The 22,358-nt window shown below is 43.5% G+C and overlaps 1 protein-coding gene and 1 long non-coding RNA gene across 12 annotated transcripts in view; one reads left to right on the top strand and one right to left on the bottom strand.

Moving 5' to 3' along the window:
• Epn2 (epsin 2) overlaps positions 1-22,358 on the bottom strand; it is a 64,508-nt gene that overhangs the window by 32,548 nt on the left and 9,602 nt on the right. The gene's annotated exons all lie outside the window — the stretch shown is intronic.
• LOC143442786 (uncharacterized) lies at positions 5,779-19,820 on the top strand. The gene is made up of 3 exons (XR_013111276.1): positions 5,779-5,848; positions 6,875-7,019; positions 15,405-19,820. It is a non-coding gene; the product is annotated as an uncharacterized LOC143442786 (long non-coding RNA).

The following is a 22,358-nucleotide window of genomic DNA, read 5'->3' as shown; positions in this document are numbered from 1 at the left end:
CCTGGAACTGAAATATGAAAGCTTTACATGTGAAATAATCATCTCCCACTGTCTTAGAAAGAATATCTCTGTCTTTTTTTGGAAACTGGACAGAAGGACAGGAACAGAATTGGGACCAGAGCACTGGAAACCAGAATAGACTACCTGGAGACCTGGGAATAGGGATTTCCTAGTAAGAAGAAACCAAGAATGTTACTAAACTTCTAGAATCCATCACAAGGCAAGGACCAGAGGATACTGAAGACAAAAGCAAGACACAGGAGAAAGCAAGGAGGCTGGGGGTCTTTTTTGTTATTGTTGTTTATTTGTTTCTTTGTTTTTGTTTTTGTTTTGGGTTTTTAAATACTCAGTCAACTTCTAGGAAATTCACAAAAAGCACTTCTTTTAGTGAATTGCATCAAATCAAAGGAAAGCAAATTTTAGAGACTGAAACAAATGCCACTGTTCTTTAAGGAAAGGAGGGCACTAGCCAAGCTATCACATGTGAACCCCTAGATCTACCTTGCCCTGGACTGCTCAGCTGCATGAAAGTACCTGTACTCTGCAGTAAGGCATGTTGTTATAAGCAACACCTGAAAACACAGAGTGGCATGCTATCCCTGAGCCCCATCAGGGCCTCAAATAAAAGACCAGATCAGCCATACTAGACTCTCAGCACAAATGCCAGGCTGACATCAAGGAAACTCAGTGCTCCCCAAGAAAGCAGCACAGTCAACAGAAGAGTTAGAAAAGAATAGGGGGCCACCTATTCTCCTGCTAGTGACATGATAAAAAACACTGTAACCATTACATCATTAAATCTGGGGAGACTGGGCCAGGCAGTGGTGGTACACACCTTTAGTCCCAGCACTTGGGAGGCAGAGGCAGACGGATTTCTGAGTTTGAGGCCAACCTGGTCTACCGAGTGAGTTCCAGGACATCCAGAGATACTCAGAGAAACGGTGTCTTGAAAAACAAAAACAAACAAACAAACAAATATCTGGGGAGACTGGGAGGTAGAGTATAACATACTTGAAAATGTAGTCAAAATTCAAGTGACAGTGAGGACTGAAAAGAGATAAATGAAAAACCTGGATAAAAATTCCAAGGCTAAAAAAATAAGTAAAATAAATAAATAATTAAATAAATGGAATTCCAAGGCTAGGGAGATATTCCTAGAAACAAAAATAATCCCATAAAAGTATGACCTTAAGATTTGTGCAGGCAGGCAGATTTCTGAGTTTGAGGCCAGCCTGGTCTACAGACTGAGTTCCAGGACAGCCAGGGCTACACAGAGAAACCCTGTCTCAAAAAACAAAACAAACAAACAAAAAAACAAACAAACAAACAAACAAAAACAAAACAAACAAACAAAAAAAACAAACAAACAAACAAAAAAAAACAAACAAAAAAAAAATTTGAGGGCTGGAGAGATGGCTCAGTGGCTAAGAGTACCAACTGCTCTTCCAGAGGTTCTGAGTTCAATTCCCAGCAACCACATGGTAGCTTATAACCATCTGTAATGCTTTCTTCTGGTGTATCTGAAGACAGCTACAGTGTACTCACATACATAATATAAATAAATCTGCTGAGCAGTGGTGGTACACACCTATAATCCCAGCACTTGGGAGGCAGAGGCAGGTGGATTTCTGAGTTCGAGGCCAGCCTGGTCTACAGAGTGAGTTCCAAGACAGCCAGGGCTACACAGAGAAACCCTGTCTTGAAAAACCAAAAAAAAAAGAAAAGAAAAGAAAAGAAAAAGAAAGAGAGAAAAAAAAAAAGAAAAAAAAAAAAAAAAAGATTTGTGCAGCTGAGCAGGGAAATGCCTGGAACTGCATGGCTCTGAATAGCCCAGCAAGGAATCTGTCAAACACAGGGGCTGGACAGATGGCTCAGCAGTTAAGAATCCTGGCTGTTCCAGAGGACAGGACTGGGTTTCAGATCCCAGCAACCACAAGGTGGGCCCCAACCATCAGTAACTCCAATTCCAGGGGCTCAGATACCCATTTCTGACATCTTTGGGCATCATACATATTACATATACATGCATGCACACAAAACACTCAAACATATTAAATAAATAAAAAACAGTAAGGAGAACCTCAACCATTAGCTGACATCAAAGCAGCTCTGTGGTTACTTTCAAGGATCAGTACCTACTCTGAGGGACACAACACCTGTCTGTCAACACTCCCTTCCCCAAACCTAAAGACACAGGTCATTCCACAGTGATCCTAGCAATCCAGGCCCAATCAATAAATTACTAGATTGACTGGGCATTCTTGCCTCAGATGGAAACTCAAAATGGGAGCCTAGCAACTTCCTGTGACTTTACACATACTTCATCTTTCTAAAAGAAGCCGACAGCCTGTGAAGTGGATGTGCCTACATTTCCACCAGTATCATGTCAATGTGTTCCACATACCCTTTTACCACAAGTTCCTGGAAATCTATTCATAATCCAGAAGCAGAAGCTGGGGAGCAGAAGGCACCCTGAAGAAAAGCCACAATGCCTACCGCCATATGAGGAGCAGGAACCTGAACAAGGTGTAACTTGCTGATCCTTAATTAACTAGCTATCTCCTATATAGGGAGTCTAGAAGAGGAAAGACTTAGTCTTCTTCAGAGACAAGTACCATGGTGTCCCTCCGAGGAGGGTACTGAGACCACACGGTTCATGTGACAGAGCCAAGCAGGCCCTCCAGAGGACAACAGCCCAGTCAGAACAATATGGACAGTGCCACATTCTTTTTTTAACAGTAATCATTTTAGTTTGAAGAGAAAGGGCTATTGTGTCTCTGCCTCAGACAAGCTAGCTTTAACTTAAAACCTCATAAACTGTAGCTCACACAGAGGGGACAAGTGAAAAGGGAAAGTTCTCTTTCCTCTCACAACATAAAAACAGTGGAATTCTGCCATAAAGAAATGTCCTCTTCTCTAACAGAACCTAGCCACCTTCATTCCAGCAATATCTGGCTGGTTAAAAATACCAAATGGTATATCCATGGAAAGAAAATGGGCTTCAGAAAACCTTTACATTCAAAACCTTGAATCCTGAGGGAAGACAAACATGACTAGGATGATGGGGCATATAAAGTCACAGTTTTACATTTTTCTCCATAGAATCTGACAGTGTCAGTCCACTTATATTAGTATGGAGACTGAGAGCTGACTGAGCAGAAGAACCAAGCCCCTTGTGGTTCAGCATCATCCTTCAGGCAGGCAGGAGGTCCTCCACACAAACACTCAGACAGTATCCCTAAGGATCTGACAAACACTGCAACAAACTCAGGAGAGCTGACATGTGCCACTCAGCCTCCTGTGATTTTTATGTCTAAAATAATACAAAACAAAAACATACATGAGGTGTTTTTCTTTTCTCTTTATTAACAGGCTCCTGTTTAGCCCTTGGGAAGAGTAGTCAGTAGACACAGTTACATAGGTAGTGAGTGAGACACAATCATGAATTTGGCTAGAGCTGTTGCTGCTGATCCAAAGGATGGAACTCGGATGAACTGTGCCTCTGCACAAAACCATAAACAAGCCAATAAGGAAGGAATACAGTCTTTTGTCCCATGTCTCCCAACCTGGCTTGGTTATTTTACAAATAACCAAATCATGGGCAGCATTATTAAAATCATGTGAAAAGGCATGCCAGGTGACATGATGGAGAGCCAGGAGAAGAAGCAGGGAACAGAGACCAAGCTATTGAAGGTTATGCTGGCCCAGCAGCTACAAGAAGGCGAAGAACCATCATTCTTAATTCTAAAACAATGGGATTAGACTAGATGTTCTCTGCTGGACAATGGACTGTTCTGTCAGGCCATATATTCCTTGTTGGGCCAAGGGAGGTTTTCTGCCTTTTCCAAGCACAAAAAACAGCCCTCATTCTTCAGTGCCAGTCTAGGCTACAAGGCGAGTTCCAGGAGAGCCAAGGCTACAAGGAGAAACCCTATAAGTGGGTAGGGAGGCAAGCAGAACCACATCACTTCCTCCAAGAATGTGACCACAGTCTCTCTATTTGTTAGATGCTGTGACTGACACTGGCAACAGCTAGGGCAAAATAGCTAGCAACAAATGCCCATACTATACACACCTAGACTAGCCTCTCCACCTAGGGGCAGGCTGTAGACGACAGTTCCAGAACTATCCAACTCAAGAAGCTCGAGGAAATGCAGAGCTGCCTGGGAAAATCTCAAGTTCCCATGATTTGTGCTTAATTTAGACCTGACTGGTGACTGGATGGTGCTAGTACTTAGCTGTCAGCATCTCCTGAGGATCCAGCACATAGAAGCAATGTGGGTAAGAAGTGGGACTCAACCACATGCCACAACCTCTAGGCTTCTGGCCCTGCAGTGACTTCATGCTTTCCCCAAAGGGAGCTGATGGTGGGTGTCTGCCCATAGTAGACCACAATTGAGGAAATTGAGTGCTTGGTTCCCTGCTGCACTTCTTGGGGTCAGCTTAGCCTCTGCCAACAATGCTGTGAGGGAGGGGATGGATTCCTGTGGATGCAAAGGGAGTTATTTACACAGACGGCTGGCATGCCCTGAGCCTGCAGTTGGCTATGTGCCCCACTTCAGCAGCACTAGAGCAAAAGACAGAGACATTTAAGCTCCTCACCAAGCCTAAATGACCCAAAGCATCCAAAACTAGATGTTCAGAGGAGTGCCACCTGAGTACAATACCCACTTTTTCAGGCCCTTCCTCAATTACAAAACAATACATTGTCCTCCAGAGAAACCTCCCTGCCAGAAAGGCTCTTTCTCAACCAGAAAGCCCTTCCCACAACTGCTTCCCTAACCATCTTCAGCCTTCTCAATTGTCACTGGGCCGGCTCCTTGTCATTCATTTATAATGTTAGTTAATAGGGCCTGCTCAAAAATCAATGGCATTCTGCAGGTCCCTCTTCCACTTGATATTTTCTTTTTTTCTGTTTTGTTTTGTTGTTTGTGGGTTTTATGGGGGGAAGGGGGTTAATTCAAGACTGGGTTTTTCTGTGTAGCCCTGACTGTCCTAGAACTCTCTTTGTAGACCAGGCTAGCGTCAAACTCAAAAGATCCACCTGCCTCAGTATATACACAACCATGCACAGCATCACTTGACATTTTCTTGTTTCCAACCTGCAAGCCTCACACCCTCCTTCCCCTTTACATTCAGTGACAACAGAGTGCCACCTGTCTCTTCAACACTGTCTCTAGGTGCCTGATGCAGCACCTGGTACCTGTAAGCACTCAACCCCAGTAAGTGAACACAGAAGCCAAAAGTCTAGAATGTCTACATTCTGCATACTTAGTTGGCCTGAGTTAACCCTAACACCATGCTCCCACTTCCTGCCTCTCCCAACTCAATTTGGCCCCTCTGAACTGCTGCACTACCCAAAGATAAACTGTTTGGTGACAGTAGCACTCACTACTTCTACTCACTACAAAACAAACACCTGCCGCACCCTATGCCCAGGGTCACGACCCAGAGTCACTTGGTGCTCTTCTTAGCCTATACTTGGCAGTTCTCCTGGCTAGTCAGTCTGGGTAATGTGCACAGGCTCAACCAGAAAGTTCTTCCCACCACAGAATCTACATTTTGCTATGTGGCCAGAAGACAGCGTATGTTCTTTCTATTCTGGCTAGCAAAAAGCAACACCAGCTGCTGCTGAATGAAGCTAGTAAATGATAGGTATCCAAAGAGCTCTTCCCTTACTTGGCCCAGAGACACATGCATGTCACAGGGGATATTCACCAGGCCCTGGGGACCACTTTGCAGGAGACAACACAGAAACTTCTCTTCCAAACAAGACAGAGAGAGAGACAGCCTGGAGATATGATCTCTCGTTCCAGAGCACTTTCCTCGTATGGACTGCCCTTTAAAGGTAATGGCTCCCAGGGACAGTACCAGAACTAGAAGAGTTCTAGAAAGCAGAAGGGGCCAAGCAGAAGCTATGAGTACTGACTGAGCACTTACTACCCACCAGGTGCTGTTTCAAAGCACTGCTGGTGTCTACCCTTTAATCTTCATAATCCTATGAGGGAATTATCTCATCATCTCCATTTTTATGGCGAGGAAGCCAAGGCATAAAAAGGGTAAAGAAGTAGACCTAAACTACACTGCCAACAAGTGGCAGGGCCAGCATGATCCCAGACTTCAGGTTTCTAGTCTCTTTTTTGTTTGGTTGGTTATTTTGTTTTGTAGACAGGATTTCTCTGTGTGTCCCTGGTAGTCCTGGAACTTGCTCTGTAGACCAGGCTGGCCTCCAACTCAGAGCTCCACTTGCCTCTGCCTCCCACCAGGCCCAGCAGCTTTCTGTTCTCTTCTTTCTGGCTTTAGATAAATCCATCCCTCAAAGTCTAAGAATGAATTTCTCCTGGTTGAATCTGAACTGCAGGTCTAAGAAGAACCCTCTTGCCTGGGTGTGTGGAGGTAGTGGCTGGGGAGCAGCTGCTTCTTGCCCACCCATGATCAGGGCCTGGCTCTGCCTCTCTTCTAGAGGGTGGCTTCCCTCTAGTCACATCAGGTCAGTGCGGCCTCAGTCTGCCTGCCACACAGACTCCAAAAATGATCAAGAATGTGTTTTTTCAAGCCAGCCATGGTATTACCAGCCTGGACAAGAACATCCTGAGTTTGAGACTACACTAGGCTATCTACTGAGATCATACTTTTGTTTTGTTTTGTTTTGTTTTGTTTTGTTTTGTTTTTCAAGACAGGGTTTCTCTATGTAGCCCTGGCTGTCCTGGAACTCACTCTGTAGACCAGGCTGGCCTCGAACTCAGAAATCCGCCTGCCTCTGCCTCCCAAGTGCTGGGACTAAAGGCGTGCGCCACCACTGCCCAGCGAGATCATACTTTTAAAATATATTTGTTTTCCTAATATATTTGTTTTCCTAAACTTATATCCTTAGGACATGCTGTCTCTTTGGCTGTTTTGATTATCTTCTGCTAAAATATCCACCTGGACTGTGAGGACCAGAAGTCCACATGCTTCCTGTAAAATGGCCTCTTGTCATCTCAAACATCAGGGAAAAACAAGTCTCCAGAGTCTGGAAGGTAAACTCCCTTTTTTGATGCCCAATTATTACTTCCTTCTTTTTTCCTCAGAGGTATCCCAGGTTTTTATCTACTGTTCAACACTGACTGGTATGAAACTGTTCGAGCACGTATGCATGTGGTGCACAGTGAGTTTGTGTATGCGTCTACATCAGAGAAAAACTTGTGAAAATAAATTCTCTCCTACTACCATGTATATTCCAAAAATCCAAATCGTTCAGATTGTGAGTGGCCACAAGTACATTTGCTTGCTTGGCTGTCTTTTTTTTTTTTTTTCCAGACAGGGTACTGTATAGACCAGACTGACTTCAAACTGAAGAGATCTTCCTCTGCCTCCTAAGTGCTAGAATTAAAGGTTTGTGATATCACCCAGTCTCTCCCCTTTTTTTAAATATTTATTTTAATGTATGTGAGTACATTGTGGCTGTCTTCAGACACCAGAAAAGGGAATCAGATCCCATTACAGATGGTTGTGAGCCATCATGTGGTTGCTGGGAATTGAACTCAGGACCTCTGGAAGAAGAAAGAGCAGTCAGTGCTCCTAACTGCAGAGCCATCTCTCCAGCCCCCAGTTCCTCTTTCTTATTCAAATATCACCATTGACAGTCCCAAGAAATGAGGGAACAAGCATGTGTTCGGGCTGTTTGGCTGTTTTTATATAATGTTCTATTAGGTATGCTGGATATAAAGAGGTTATGAACAAACCAGATAGACAACACAGGCAACTGAAAACCGTAACCTTCAAGGCCTGAAGCACCACAAAGTCAAAGGAGGACCTGCTTCCCTACCTACTTCTCCACCTTGAGGTAAACAGCTTGAGGCCTAGGTCTTCAGTCCCTTGCTATTATTTACTTTATTATCTGTATATATGAATATGGCCACACATATAAGCCATACATGGAGGTCAGAGGACAACTTTTTGGAGTTTATTCTATCCTCCCATTCCAGTTTCCAGATTATCAGGTTTGTACAGCCTTTTCTGACTGAACTATCTTGACAAACATACTTTTAATGGGGGTGTGGGTGGGAGGGGCTGCACTAAGTCACCCAGACTAATCTCAAATAACAGTGTTTGAGCTATCCTCCTGCCTCAACTCCTCAGTAGCTGTGACTATAGGCAGGCCTGTGAATGTGACTAGTTCTTTGCTTCATTATAACTATTCCTCACACTGCAAGCCTAAACAACCATTTTTTGTATCCACACTTCATCCCTGTCACTCCATACAAGGAGTGACACCTTTAAGCAAGTAATTTGTGAGTCTAACACCATGTAGGAGTGAGTGTGTTTGCTCGTGTGTTCTCGCTCTCTCTCTCTCCTTCAGTCTGTGGATAATATCTCAGGTATTTCCAGATCTCTGTTGCCAGAACAGTACTGTAGTGTACATGTATGTCTCAAAGCATGTCTATGCTGAACCTTTCTAGGGGTTCCTAGAACTCTTCAATCCTAAGGCCCAAGTGCTTTCTGCACTATATTTTAACTAATTTTTGCCATTCCATTTTACAACATGAAGTCATCATAAAGATATATTGATAGTTTAGTTGATAATAGATGACGCTTTCCACACAGTGGAAGGCAAGGGTACCAAGTACAAGGTATTTAGAAACATGTAAGATACACCTTTTTCTGGCTTAGAGGGTAGCACCCCACTCAAGACAACAGACTAAAGTGGGAACTCCAGTTGATGAGACAAGTAGGCAGGACTTCAAGGACCTCTTGTGGCCCTGCCCAGGAGAAGGGAGACTGAGCCAGTGTCTCATGGAAGGAGAGGGAGCCTTGGAAAGGCATGGAAATAGTGGTAGAGGAAGCCGCTGGCCAGCCAACAGACTAGCACACTAGGAAAATGCAGAGGCTGTACAACCAAGGCCCCACCAAGCAGGCTAACCAATTTGGTCTTAACAGCCTGTTATTCACCTTCAAGGCACTTGTCATGCCCTCCCCCACCCCCAACAGTGCCAATGACTAACAATGACAACTCTTACCCAACTCTGAATCCTCTTAGGAATGAAAACCCACTACGGATTTAATATTTGGAAGATTTTTTTTTAAGATTTCTTTTATGTGTAAAAGAGTTTGCCTACATGTACATACATCTACCACACACGCACTTGCTGCTGTCAGGGCCAGAGAGGACATCAGGTCATCTGGAAATACAGTTTTGAGCTGTATTTTGAGCTGGGACTGAAACCAGGTCCTAGGCAGCAAGTACTCTTAACCACTGAGCCATCTCTTTAGCTGTGGTTTTCTTTACTCAATAACTTGCTTTTAAACTCAAACACCTGTTTTGTGTAACAACATATGCAAAACCAGTTATCACTATGGTATGGGAAGGTGGTTGTTTTTATTGACAAGACTCACACAGCAGAAAAATTCAACACCCTAAAACATACAATTCAGTTTTGTTTGTAGCTTACTTACAACAAATTAGATTATTTCCATCTTTCTCGAATCCCTCATATCCATTACTAGTCATTGCCCTCTGCTAACTCTAGATCCCTAGCAACTGTCGAGCTATTTTCTATCTTTATGGATTTCTTTATATATATGAAATCAGGCAGTATATAGCTTTTTATGTCTAGTTTTTTTTTTTTTTTTCACTAATTTCCAAGACTCATACAGCTGGGCATGGTGGTACACACCTGTAATTCCAGTATTCAGGAGGAAGAGGCAGAAGGATCTGTGTACGTTCAAGGCCAGCCTGGTCTACACTGCAAGTTCCAGGACAACCAAAAATACAGAGAGACCTCAACCCAAAACAATAAATAACACACCCATGCCGCCTCAGTGAGCCACTCTATTTCATGGCTAAATGATTAGCCACTGCATGGATGTACCACATTCTGTTTATCTATACAAATGCAGCACATCTGTGTATCTATGTTAGCTGATTAACATTTGGGGATGTTATGAATAATGATGCTAAGAACATCTATGTACAAATGTTGTATGGTTATGTTTTCTCCTGAGCATACACTAAAGAATACAACTGCTAGCTACCCATGTTTACTGTTTACCTCTGAGGAACTGCCAAAGCACTAGGGCATTTTCAAAGAACTATTTTTGTTGTTGTTGGTTCCCTGTTGTTGCTTCTCAAAACAAGGTTCCTCTGTGTGGCTCTGGCTGTCCTAGAACAGGCTGGACTCAAAGTAAGAGACTCACCTGCCTCTACCTTGAACACCAAGACTTAAGGAGTATGACACCACCACCTGGCTCATAAAAAACTATTAAAACTACCAGTGAACTATGTAACACTGGAAATTATTTAGGAAATACTGCCAAAGGCCAAGCTACTAAAGATGGGTTGGCTTATTTTAGTCAGAATGGTATTTCTGAAATCTTCATCAGGGAGTGTAGACAGAGGCCAGATGGGAAGGATGAAGACAGGACATAACTTAAATTTCACAATGAGAAAAGAGCTGGATGGGACAAGAAGTGAGAAAAGGCAGGGACACCCATCAAAATCGCCATGATGAAAGACTCCTGATAACCATACATTGTAAGTTCCAAGGCTCAGAACACCAAATAAAGATTAAGAGGCTTCAGAGGAAGCAAAAGCTTTGTTTTCACATCAGACTCAGCTAGCCATGACAAACCTGAAAACAGAAGTAATAAGTGGCAGTTGGCACTGGGAGAGGCATGGGAGGAGCCTGGAGTAAACATGTTCATGCGGGAGGACCAAAGAAGAATAAGGAATCAGGATGCAGAGTACAAAGGGATACACTTTCACACAGCGACTCACAGATAAGACCTGTCTTCTACTAAGGATCCTCAAGAATAATAATGCAGGTGCCCCTGTGCACATGCAACTGCACATCCATCCCACAGCAAATCTGATAGCCCCAATAATGCCAGGGATCCCCACCTGCTGCCGATCCAAGCCTAAGCAAAGGATTGAGAGGCCCAGGAACTTGCCTAGACTTACTGCACTGTCTGTACCTAACTTCCTCCTACTACACCACAACTAAGACACTTAGTGGATAATCTCTATACTGATTCAACCAGGCCTGGCCAAGTGCTGGCACACATCTGATACAAGAATGAATGACACCTCATGACAATGGATCCAGTGAATGACACCTCATGGCAATGGATCCAGTGAATGACACCTCATGGCAATGGATCCAGTGAATGACACCTCATGGCAATGGATCCAGCCACACATTCTTCCCATCCTCTCTCCTATGGGCTCACTAACCCTCCATACCTTCACTGAATGTAAAGCAGTACCTATCAAGAACAAAAATGGGGTGTTTGTGCTCATCTATAATTCCATCATCTCTCAGAAGGATTATGTAGAATTGCCCTGAGTGTAAGGTCAGGCCAGTCTAAGATACACAGTTAGATCCTGTTTCACAAACAAAACAAAAAAACCCTACCATGGTATATGGATATTGTTACAGCTTTAAAAACAATTCAGCAAAGGCAGAAAGACTAATGTCTACCTACCCCAGTCACCACCAGGTACCTCAACTATAAAATGTGTCCTCATTCACAAATTAGGACCAGTCTTCAAGCATCAGCAAGGGGCCTGAGAGCTATGGGAAAAAGGCTAACAGCACCTGTTCTGCTATAGGGATTCCCAGCATACTGAAGGATTCTGACTGATCTTTTCTGTCCCACTGGTCCCTTGACCACACCCTCTCCAGAAGAAAAGCAAAACAGAGCAGACTAACATAGAACAGGAGGAGTCCATTTCATACTAAATTTGTTCGCATACCATAATTTTTTAATTCTTTAAAGATTAGAAGTATGTTGCCAAATGTCAAAACAAAACAAAAGCACCAAAAGGAAATGAAAATCATTATTTTCCTTTTGGTTTTTCTACCAATTGGCTAAATTTTTAATTTACTGTTTATACCGCCACTGTCCTGCTTTGTTTAGAAAAATAACAATCTAGGAGTTCATTTCAGCACTGACAACTGCAAGTTATGCAGATCTACATGCCCAGTGGCTCCTTCCTTTGTCCAGGAAAAAAAAAAAAATCCTCTCTGCTTTAGAAACTCCAGCAATGAGGCCAACAAAGAACAGTTAGTTGACTTGTCCTCAAAATGTGGGTGGCTGCATATCAGCCTCTCTCACTCCAGCCTCCTCTCCTTGCACCATTCGAGGGGAACAACGCCATGAGAACTGGGCAATCCTGAAGCATCTTATGTCTCCCAAGAGAATTGAACCCCACCTCACATGCCTCAAGAGTCTACAGTGGCAAAGCCACAGACACTCTGTTCACACATACGTAGGTCAGTGTCTACTACCTACCTGACTGAGTACTAACCACTGTACCCAGAGCTGACCCAAGCAGCTCCCAGTACTGGGTCTGAGACTCCACTGGGAAAGTACTTCATGAACTAAATGGAGTCACTGAGCTGGAAGAGACTCTGTGCTCTCACTACTGAGCCACAAATGAGATCACCAGTCCTCAACTCCAGTCCAATACTGACAAAGATCTGCAACTCCTAACACAAAACCAGCCTATGATCCACAAATACAGAAAGAAACTTAGGGGCTGGAGATATGGCTTAGTTGGTAGTGTCTACCTAGCATGATGAAGTGTACAAATTGGGTATTGTGAAAGTGGTAGGATCAGAAATCCAAGATATTGGAGAAACGGCTCAGCAGTTAGGAACACTGGCTTTTCTTCTGGAAGACCCAGCTTCAATTCTCAATACCCATACTGAAAGACCTATAGCCACATACAACTCCAGCTCCAAGGAACTCCAATGTTCAATGGCCTCTTCCGGACTCCACAGACACACATATACATACACAATGTAAAAACTCAATCTTTCCATGCATAGTAGTGACCCTGTCTTCAATCCCAGCACTTGGGAAGCAGAGATAAGCAGATCTCTCTGAGTTTGAGGGCAGCCTGGTCTATGTAGTGAGTTCCAAGACAGCCAGAGTTACACAGTAAGACACTGTCTCCAAGACAGACAGACCTTTAAATTTTTAAAATACGCACACAGAGTCCTTCAAGATGTGACAGTATAAGCTCAACTTCGGAAGAATACAAATTAAAACTATACTGAAATACGTTTTACACTTGTCAGGTTGGCAGGAATCTAAACATGTGATTCCACCTGAGGCTGGCAAGGCTGTGGGGGAAATGAGCAGCCACACTGCTGGTGGGAAGGCAATGTGAACACTCTGGAGAAAATCTGGGCAATCTATCAAAATGACTCGGAGGTAACACCTGCCACCAGGCCTGATTTCCTGAGTTAAATCCCTAAAACCCACATAAAAAGAGAAGCAACTCCCAAGTTGTCTTTTTGACTTCCACAAGCATAATGCAGCATATGCCTGCCCAAAGATATAATTAATAAATGTAAAAACTGGGTGGTTGGATGCATGCATGCATGCATGCATGAGGTGAAAGTGAGAAAAAGATACCTAGTGCTGAACTCTAACCTCCACAAGCACATTAGCCAGCATTCACTACACATCAGCAAATCTCCATGCATACAAACAGAAGGGGAGTGGTGAACACACACACACACACACACACACACACACACACACACACACACACACAGGCTTGAGTCTATTCCATTTCTGTGAGTTCCAGGCTATCCAGGTCTAACCACCCTTAGACCTCTTCTTCCTCCCAGCCCCCCAAAAAGTAAAAGTAATAAAAAAGAAAGAGAATGTTGTGATTTATAAACAATATGCTTTTATTTAATAAAAAAAAGGAGGGGGAAAAAAGAAAAAAAAAAAAGAGGGAAAAGAGCTGGGTTTAGAGCCATACATCTTTAATCCCAACACCCATGAAGTAGAGGCAAGCGTATCTCTGTGAGTTTGAGGCAGCCAGGGCTACTTGGTGAGATCCTGTTTCAAAAGAGAGGGGAAAAAAAAAAGAATAAGGAAGAAAGAACTCACACATATGCTATACTACCAAGTAGTTACCAAGGAAAACAGCAGGCAGAACTCCAGTGATCAGGAGTGACAGGAAATACTTCCCAAAGTATTCTTTATTATGACATCCATTTATTTACTTACTTGGGCAACACACATGCCACAATGCAGATGTAGAAATCAAGAGGACAACTTACAAGTACTTTTAGCCACTCAGCCATCTCACCAGGTCCCTGAAGCATTTTAATAACCTTTCATTTTAAAACTGAGCATTTCATTTAAAAAAAAATTAAATGTCCTATCAATTTTTTTTTCAATTAAAAAAGAAATATCAGAGCCACACCAAAACCTTTAGTTAATCAGTTAATCAAGTGCCAGCCCAGACCCCACTGTGATCTCTGTACCCTGTCATGGGGGACAGGGGGCGAGCTAGGCACCAACAATGGCCAGCTAGGGGCAAGGTACCAGGCCTTCCCTAAGGTTGTCCCTCCCTTAGTGAGGTTCCCCTCCAAGCCCTTCCAGCTTCACATTTCACTGGCTTCCCCCACAGTCCATTCTAGCCTAACCTTTCCCTCTGGTAGGTCCACCTGTAGCCATGTCTAATCTTTCCCTCTGGTAGGCCCACCTGTAGCCATGTACAAACCCTAGGCAGTGAGTATCCTAAACAGGTCTGTGCCCATCACAAAGTGGCAGGTCACCTTTCATTTTAAAACTGAACATTTCATTTAAAAACATATTAAATGTCCTATCAATTTTTTTCAATTAAAAAAGAAATATCAGAGCCACAGCAAAACCTTTAGTTAATCAGTTAATCAAGTGCCAGCCCAGACCCCACTGTGATCTCTGCACCCTGCTGTGAGCTGGCGGGGTTCCGTGGCTCCCCATCAGGCTTAGCCAACCATGCACTAGGCCTTACCTAGCACCTATCCCTATCAGGCCTAGGCACAAAACTGGAGCACGCAGACCAAACAGACACCAGCTCACTCTCCAAGAACTCAGTAGACACAACACACAGAGAGCAGAAGGACATCAGCAAGGACAACCAACTTATCCTTTCTTTTGAGCAGATGGAGAGGAGCTGCTACCCCAAGAGCTAATCTGTCAATACAAAGATATCTCCACCTCAGTCACCCCTCAGCTTTTCCCTAGGTCAGGAAACAGACCTGTGACCTAAGGCTCACAGGATGAAAGGATGGAAGGACACCAAGCTACTGTTTTCAGTCACCAAAAGCCACAACAAAATCATGTTTCCACACCACCCATCAGAAGGAAAAAACCTCAGACCACACTATTCCAAACTATCTCCATGGGCCTCAGAGGGCAAAAGTCTCCTAGTACTAAGTATCAGTAACCACAGGCTGAACTTTCTTGCTAAGAAAAATATTTAATTCCCCTTTCTGGGCTCTAAATTGATTGTTTTTCTTCTAAATAAACTTTTACAAACCTTTTATTATAGCCTTTATATGCCTAGCAAAGTAGTTTTTGAAATATTCAATGTGGTTTCTAAATGTACCTTTTGCTGGACATACTGTACACAGGCACCTGCCAGCTTACTGATGATCAAGTCTTGACGGAAATCAATGTATCTACACATCTGCACTGGAAGTGGTTCTATGGACCAGCCAAGTGGATCTAGCACCACTACATGGTAAACCCAGGATTTTCTCACCACAAAACTTATTCACACAACTCTGACTTATCTACACAAAGAATGAATGCCAAGGACCCCAGAAGGATATGACTAGGCACAGCATGTCATGGAGAGGCCTGGTTGGCCCAGAGCCTGTTCCAGCTCCCTGCTTGCACCACAGTTAGCCTCAGGCAAACACATTTCCTGGGCAACAGGCCTATTTTCTCTTCTCTAAATTCCTGCTTTAAAAAAAAAAAAAAAAAAAAGGCAATAGGCTAAGTAGAAAGGAGCAACCCTGTCATCAGGCCAGGGATAGCACAAACCCAGAGAAAATGATTTCCAGTCCAATGCTCCTCTCACTTGGGACTGGAAGGTCTTAGAGACACTTGGTAGTGTGTAGCAAATAACTCTTTTCTTTTATACTATGAAGATAGAGAAAATGAGACCCAGTGACTATTCAGTTACCTTGCCCAAAGAGCCACTATGCCACATTCTGGAAGACTCCAGAGAGCATTCAGCAGTGCCAACAGTTTGGTTCTATAACCCAGCCTTAATCCTCCTACCCTGCTACTCTCTTACTCTACACCCTACAGCTCAGCAACGGCACCAAAGCATCCCAAATTGCTGCTCATTCCTCCTACCAGACATTTCCAGGTGGTCACCATTTTCTCAAAAAGCCTCTCTCCTGTCTGACCCAGGCCTCTGAGGGCTTGCTAACTGACTACAGAGGAGGAATGGGGGCACACCAGCTCTCCTGGAAAGGAAAAGAAAGCAATACAGACCTCCTCACAGTGAGCCAACAGAACCCCAAGGGTATGAGAATGGGAGGGTGGCAGATATAAACTGACAAAAAGCCTGCAATCAGTTTACAGTTGTCACAGTTGACAACTGTCAGACTTGACAGTATATACTTCCAAATTTCTCTGATGATCTTTGTCAGGAACTCAAAGTAAATAATTCCATAAAATATGTGGTTTTGGCATACTTGAGCACTTTGAATTGGATGGCAGTGGACAGCCTCAGAACTAAGAGCCATCTGACCATCTCCTGTCCTCCTGTCATCTCTTTCTTTCCCAAGACAGGTCACAAAACCCAAAAGGACCCCTTCTTCCCAATGCCAGAGACACACTAACCAGAAAGCCATGATTACTCTGACCCGCTCCCTACTACTCACCATCTGTCAAGAAGCTGGCCAATTATACTTACTTACCTTATCCACAATGGGTCCAAGATGTGCAAAATCAGAGTCCTGTCTCAAACCTTGGAGCAAGGACTGCTGTAACTAGGAGAGCAGGAAGAAGCAAAGACAGAGCTCATTGATTTTACCTCAGTCTTTAATACAGAGTTCATACCCTGTCTATCTGACCCCAGTCTGCTAAAACAAATATTCTAAAGGCTCGCTGATACTATAATGATTACAGACATCAGCTACACTTTTCTCTTATATATTTTTCATCATGGGGATATCAGTCATGGCCCTATGTAGGAGGACTGGGACTCTACACCCTTAATAATCTTAGAGGTCTTTTTATAAAAAGCCAGTACCTTTAGCTGGGCCATGGTAAAACACACCTTTAATCCCAGTACTCAGGAGCAGAGGTAGTCTGTGAGTTTGAGGCCAACCTTGTCTACAAAGCAATTCCAGAATAGCCAGGGCTATACAGGGAAACCCTGTCTTGGGGGGCAGAGGGGTAGGGAGGAAAAAAGAAGACTCAACTAACTGAGCTTCATAAAAGCCTCAAATCAAGTCTATTCACACTCAGTGCAAGTGAAAAACAAAACAAACTCACGGTTTCCTCATCCTGGGCCCTGAGATGAATAATACTTTGAACACTCCAAAAATGGACACATGGTCTGATGTGCTCCCCAACTCCATGAATGGAGATGAGTCCCCATCAACAGAGCATGGGGCCACTGTCTTCAAAAAGCAGCCCTTGAGAAGGGCACCCACTATCAGCACATTGCTTGCTGCCCAGTAACTCCAATGAAGAAGCAGTACCCAGCATGCAGACCATTCCATCATACCCATCAGTACCTACTGACAAGGACAGACTTGATCTATCTCTAGGACCCAGTACATGCTCCAGGAAAACACAAACTTAAAACGTGGGCTATATAAACAAAGATCCTGCCTTGGAACCTGGGAATAAAAACCTTTCCGTCACTGGATTCCATGGAAACACAAGTTTGTCTCAGAAAAAACTCAAACGCAAAGTCTCAGACCACTGACCATGTCCTCCACACCAGTGCTAAGAAGGTTCTCTACCCATCCTGACTCTACAGCTTAGGCTAGAGCCAGAGAAGGGATGAGCTTTTCAGCAGAGGAGCAGTTCAGCTAACAAACAGCCCAAAGAAGCCTGGGCCCTTAAGTTCCTACAAAATGTGTTTGTTGAAATAAACAGAAACAAACCACTTCCTACCCTCACATATGTGATACTTTCTTCATGATCCATGTATTCTATCACCACATTGCAAATTAAGCAACATGTAGTTAAATTAAAATAGCAACTATTCACAATGGCCAAAATTAAAACTTCAAATGACTATCAACAGGAAGGTAAACAAGTTGTCACCCACTCATACAGAGATTACTCAATAATAAGAAGGAATAAAGTGCTAATCCATGCTTCAACATGAAGAAAAACCTGGAAAGAGGCCAGCCAAGATGTCACATGATATAAAGATCTAGGCACAGGGTATGTCTGAATCAGGCAAACCAGAGTTAGAAAACAGCTTAGTGATTACGCAGGGTGGTTGGTACATGCCTCTATTCCCAGTCTAACATAGTTGCAATGGTAAATTTCATAAATACTTTACAGTAACAAAATTAAAATAGCAAAACTCTTATTAATGTTTTGCCCTAAAAGAAGTGATGCCAAAATTCAAGCCAAGTGAATATTTTTGTACAGAGATCATTATTATTTCACAACTAGAAAAAGTCAGCTTTGAACATGGAGCATATAAAAATCCACATGAGAGTCAGGCATAGTGGCATACAACTTTAATCTCAGCGTGGATCTCTTGAGTTCAAGGCCAGCCTGGTCTAAAGACAAGTTCCAGGACAGCCAGGACTACACAGAGAAACCCTGTCTGGAGGAAACAAAGAGTAAGAAAAGGACCCATAGTGGACGCCGGGCTTGATTGTTCACACTGGTAACCTAAATGCTTAGAGAATCACTGATCACAGGCAAGCCTGAGTTACAGAATAAGACCCTATCTCAAGTAAAAAGAACTTCACCAAGTAAGTTTACAGAAAGTCCAAATCTATTAAAAATGTACAGCTAAGCCATTATCAATAAAGTTTAGGGGCTGTTTTAGAATAATCCATGGGAGAAACTTAGATTTAAAATGTTGAAGCTGAGTGATGAGTTTCACTAAATTATGTTGTCTTCATTCTTTGAATCCTCCAACATGAAACCAAGCAGCAGGTACCCTTAGCTAACAGATGCAAAGGGCTCCTACCAAGTGTCCCCACCCTGAGCCAGGGTCACTTAATGCATGTCCCTCTACAGAAGGCCACAGAAAATGGCCCTTCAGAAGAAAATCAGAGTCTCAGTTCAGATTACCAAGCAGGAATACAAGGAAGTGGCTAGCTTGAACCCTCTCCATAAGCCAATGTAAAGAAGCCTGTTAAAATTTCAGCTATCAGGTTCCTTCCAGTCTACGCCCAAGCACTGAGCAGGTCCTGGGTGGCAGCTCTGCACCCAATCTCACAAACCCAGAGGAAGTGCGGCTCCTAGGAGCTCTAACCTGGGCAGTATTAAGAACTTTTGCCTGGACAAAGGCCTTCCTTCAGTTACTGGAAATGCAGTGAAAATAGATAGAAATATAAATTCTAAAACTCTAAAATTATCTTCTGTCTCCAACTAAGCAACAAAATGCTGCTGTTATTTTTTTACATGAACGTATTTCTAATAGAGTGCAGGAAGTCTTCTTACCCTGCAGGATTTAGTGAAGCGTGAGACTGGGCAGAGATATCCTCGGTTCCCTATGTGGGTCATAAGCAAGCCCCTGCAAGGGCATGGCTCTTTAATTCACAAGATTAAGAAGGGCTCAGAACACATACGCAAAAGAAAATTGGCTTGCTTTCCAGGAGTGTTTTCTATTTTACAGAAAGAATCGAAGGCCAAGAGCAGGGTACAGTCATTTTATTAAATTTTCTTGTGTGATTTCTGACAACTGAATAAATAGCTCCATTTCTCTCAATGTTAACTTTTGTTTGGGGAATTGTAATTAGATTTTGATGATTTAACCAGAGAATAGGAAGAGAAAACAGAACTCCTCACATGATGATAATGATGAACAGGAGAGGAAGAGGAGGAAGAGGAGGAGGAGGAAGAAGAAGAAGTAGCAGTAGCAACACATACTAATTATTGAACATAATGTTCTGGAAGATGAATCTGAAATCCATAGTTTATTTTTTATAATACTTAGAAACTTCAACAATTTAGAAACCAGAGAGCACTGTAGATTAGTGAGGAGAGGCTGATTTTCTCAGGCCCAGTTAGCATCAGTGATGCTGTCTGGGCCTAAGAACAGTGATTTTGTTTGGCACAGAAAACGTGTGTGTTCTCAAGCCTCTTGCCCCTCTGTGCTCTTCCATGGACAGATTCTGCACTTGGCTATATAACATTAATAGAATCTGGCTCACTCCCTGACCCAGAGAAAGCTGCTTGTACCTCCACCTACAAAGTGAGGAAATTGTATAAATAATTCAAAATCAAACTAAAAAAACAAAAAAACAAACAAACAAACAAACAAAACAGCTATCAAATAGGTCCAGGCAGTGTCTGGACACAAGGAGATATTTGCTGGAAATGCCTTTAATAAGAGCTCCAAAAAAGCTGGGCAGTGGTGGCACAAGCCTTTAATCCCAGCACTTGGGAGGCAGAGGCAGGCGGATTTCTGAGTTCGAGGCCAGCCTGGTCTACAGAGTAAGTTCCAGGACAGCCAGGGCTACACAGAGAAACCCTGTCTTGAAAAACAAAACAAAACAAAAACAAAAACAAAAAAAAAAAAAAAAAAAAACTTCAAAAACAATGTAAGCAGATGGGACCGACAGCCTGGGAGCTGAAGAAAGCCTGGGGCCTGCTTTCTTCAGCTCCCAGGCCTATATGCAGTAGCATCCTAACACTGTCATTGCCCATTCTCCTGGTTCTCTTTCTTCCTCTTTAGAAAGAGTCTTACATGGAAGGCAGCCTCCTAGTATTCTGTCACACTCCCAGTATCTAGGGAAGTGCTTGAAACTGAGATGCCTTACCACAGACTTGTGTAATTTTGACTTTTGACTGAAATGGCTCCATTATAAGGACTCATTTTCATGAACTCCAAGCATGACACCCAGAAGAAGGTACCAGAATACACTATAGACTACAGTTGGGTACCCCCCCCCTGAAAAAAGGAGGGGATGGGAAACAAAGAATTGCAGCACAAACAATACCACCTAAAATGGCATCAGCAATAGTCCAGAGCACAGGGCCTTGGGTCAGGAGGACATGGAAAAGTGGGTGCCAGGTAGAAACAGGAGAGACTTTGGATCAAGAGTCTGGAGACAAGAAATGAGGTAAAGTGCAGGGGGTGAAGAGAAGAAATGACACAAGGAGGTGGTGGCAAGCTCAACCACCTGAACAGAGAAAACTTCCATGACTGGACCTGGTAAGTCCTTGTGTTCCCAAAGTGAGGATTACAAGCAGGGGGGGAAAATTAGTGGGCACCATGGAAGGGCTGGGGCCTACAGAGAACTGGCACTCACAAGCCCCATCTAGAGAAGATGGCACCCACACTGACTCTGACCCACTGTTGCCAAGCAACAGTGCAGGCTCCAACTGCTAAGTGTTCCCATTTGTCCACGAAACTACAAATGTGGAAAGCTGCACAGGATCTGCTTTTAATGTTGGCAACTTTAGCGGACAAATAATGGTCTCCCAAAGGCCTAATCCCAAAGACATCCACAGCTCGTACAAGAATCTGTGAGCATGTTAGGGCAAGGAGACAGCAGAGAGAATGAAAGCATGCTCCCATGATAGGGAAAGAGATAGGGAAAGAGCACCCAGTGGGTCAAACAGAAACACAAGGGTCCTTTAGAATGGAGATGGGAGACAAGTGAGGCAGTGTCACACTCGTGTTGTGAGATGGTCAAAACAGCCACAGCTGGCTAAGATTGGGCCATAAGCAAAGAAATATGGAAGGTCTAGAAGCTCTAAAGATAAGCAAGTGGGTTCTCCTCATTGGCTGCCCCAGCTCACATCAGGACTGTCAACACAATGGCATTAACTCCCAAGACAGCTAGAAAACTGAGGCAGTACCCAAGAGACACCATATATACAGCCAAGATTGTCCTGTGGTTTAATCCACCCCAACAGCTTTTCTCTTATCCATATCAAGAACTGCAGGCTAAAATCATCTCATCTCCCTGATACTCTGTACCCAGCCAGAGACAGTATCTGACATGTCTCTCAAGCTTACCAAAGAGTTCCTAATGTTCACACGGCCATAAATTTCTCCAGAGATTTCTAGAAAACTCGTTGCTCTAAGTGTGGGTATTCTAGTCCCAAAGGACCATGCATGTCAGGTCAGCACCAGCCCAGGAAAAAATTATCATTTTGGCCCTGGGAAACTGGCTGGGAAAACAGGGTGGGTCAGGAACTCTTTTCAGTCCCACCCTTCTCACGGTCACTACACAGTCCTACTGTCAGGTGCTCTGGGAGGAACCTCAGGTCCTTGGGCCCTGTTGCCATCTAGCTCCCCAGTACCAGTACAAGATGGCACTTTGGCTGATCTTAACACAGCAACCCATTTCAATTAAGCTGTGTAGCTTTCAGCACAGCAGTACCATTCATGTAAGGAACTGGGTGGAAGACCT

This window comes from Arvicanthis niloticus, chromosome 6 (assembly GCF_011762505.2).
Source record: "Arvicanthis niloticus isolate mArvNil1 chromosome 6, mArvNil1.pat.X, whole genome shotgun sequence".
In the NCBI taxonomy this organism is placed as follows: Eukaryota; Metazoa; Chordata; class Mammalia; order Rodentia; family Muridae; genus Arvicanthis; species Arvicanthis niloticus.
This window is presented reverse-complemented; position numbering and strand designations above follow the sequence as displayed.